Here is a 2,295-nt window from a genome sequence, read left to right as displayed (position 1 = left end):
CTAAACATAACTCTTTTCTTTCAGAGCCCTTTCACTGCAACCCTATTCCACTCAGGCAAGCTTTAAGGCAGGATTTACCTTACCTAACTTCGAAAGGTAGGTGTGTTTTGCATAATCTCAGATAGCTAAAGTTAGGTAAAATGAATCCCACCTAAGTCTCTGCTGGGCTAATGTTTCTAATTGTCTGTCTTGCCTGCCCTTGCCACATGTTAAAGCCTTCCCAGTACCTGTGCTCCTGCGTAAGATAACCGGGGGCCCTCACTGCCAATGACAAGGACTCTTTCCTTTCCACAGAAGCCTCACTCCTTCGTAATGAGGAAATCAAAGAGGACCCCCCATTCTTCCCAGTGCCATGGCAGGGATCTTTTCAGCTCTTTCCTCCCTTTTCTCCTACAAGCGGGAGTCCAGCCACACATCAGGATGGTCACAGTAAGTCTCTGTTGTACCCTCAGTAGTAGTTCTGAAGCTAGAACCACATGGGTATGGCGAACGGCTTCCCCCTTGTAAAACTGGAGATCCACAACTCTGCATGTGCAAGGATTTGTCCCACACCTGAAACGTATTGTCAAGTTTTGATTCATGAACATGTGAGTTAAAATTTGGGGAAAGATGCCAGCTTCTGTGCTGGGGTTTGTGTTTTTTTTTTTTTTAGAAAACCTGAGAATTTCTCTCCAATGGAGCATGCCACCTCACCAGGTATGTAAGGTCACCATTCTCTTCACCTGCAAATTCCTTAGGATGTTTGCTGGCTCATGGAGAACAAACAGTTCAACTACGATAAATCACATTCTTGCTTCTGCAGCCAAACTACCCATAGTGGCGGGCGCTTCCCGGCTACATCATGAGCCACAGACTGAGACCACCGCTCAAACTGTATTTCAGCAATGTTGTCTCTAAAAAATTAGTAACTGTTGGCTTGAAAAGCAGCTGCAGAATGAATGACAATATGCACTTTTAATTGTTAGTAGATTAAGAGATGCACTAAAATTTTATGTGCTGAATAGATGTCAACTCTCATCATATGCCACATCAGTCTGGGACAGGAAACGTGTGTTTGTATGTGTTCATATAGCTTGCAGTAAAATCCTGTCTGCAGGCCCCGGGTACTGATTTCATGTTCATACCAGTAAATCCTATTTGTATAACCGGTAGTAGCAATGGGCAGCAGGGAATGCTCACAGGACCTCAGTGAGTCTTTGTTTTACACATCTAGAGATAGAAAAGGAAGAAGAGAGACATGAGAATACCTCTCCTACAAACACATACTGCAAGTGTTCTCACATAAGCTTGCTACAGAAATCTACAGAACAACTTAAAAGTGTTACAGGATCTCAGCACGGGCTGATGGATTAACATACTGGTTCCAGAATAGCACCAGCTTTTCTCAATTTAAGACCAGGTGCAACTCAGTTGTAAAGTCACGATTTGAGTTCTCTTTTAACAAGCGGTGCATTGGGTTACCAAGCATCAGGGGTACCATGCGTAAACTAATTCACAAAAGCCTCTTAAGCCGTTAAGAGAAAACGATCCTGTTTTACAGATTTGGTCCCTCTCCTTTAAGCACTTCAAAATGTCAGCGCTTTACATCAACGAGTAGCTCTCCAAAAATCTGAGTTACAGGTTCGACGCGATCGCTGGCTGATTGCAACTAATTGCAGCTTTCTAATCTCCTCGAGGACCCCGAATTACGGTGATTTTTTTTTTTTCAGCAGTTTCCTGTCTGATACCTGCTGCAGACTGCAACAGCTGAAGAGAGCAAAACTGCCGGCAGAGCCCCGAACCCTGCGATCAAAATAAAGTAAGCCCTCTCTTTAAACGGCACGTCTGCCCTTCCCCCGCCCCGCACGTTTTTTTGCCCACGACGACCCGGGTTCTTCATCTGGAGCTCGGTGCGAAGGCGAATCCCGCTCCCCGAGCCAGCCCGGCGGCAGCTGCGGCATCTCCCGGACCAGGTCCATCAGCCCGGGGCTGGGGAGGCGGCCGGGGCCAGGCCTCCGGAGCTCCTCCATCCTTCTCCCTTCCCCTCCTTTGGCGAAAGGTCAGGAGAACTCAACCTTCCTGACTGCGGCAGCAGGCAGGCATCCCCCGCTGCCCCCACCAGGCCGCCTTTTGTCCCTGCTGGGCGGAGCCAGCCACAGGCAGCTTCTTAAAAAAAAAAAGAAAACAACCCATAAAGGCTGCCGGCAGCCGGGAAGTGTAAAATCCCGGCCGGCCGGTGGCAAATTTGGCCGGATCGCGGCGAGGAGGCGGCGCGGAGGGGCCACCCCCCGGCAGCCGCCCGTCCCCCGCAGCCCG

Source organism: Haliaeetus leucocephalus, unplaced genomic scaffold, assembly GCF_000737465.1.
Source record: "Haliaeetus leucocephalus isolate CR32 unplaced genomic scaffold, Haliaeetus_leucocephalus-4.0 Scaffold138, whole genome shotgun sequence".
Lineage (NCBI taxonomy): Eukaryota > Metazoa > Chordata > Aves > Accipitriformes > Accipitridae > Haliaeetus > Haliaeetus leucocephalus.
Note: the sequence above shows the minus strand (reverse complement) of the source record.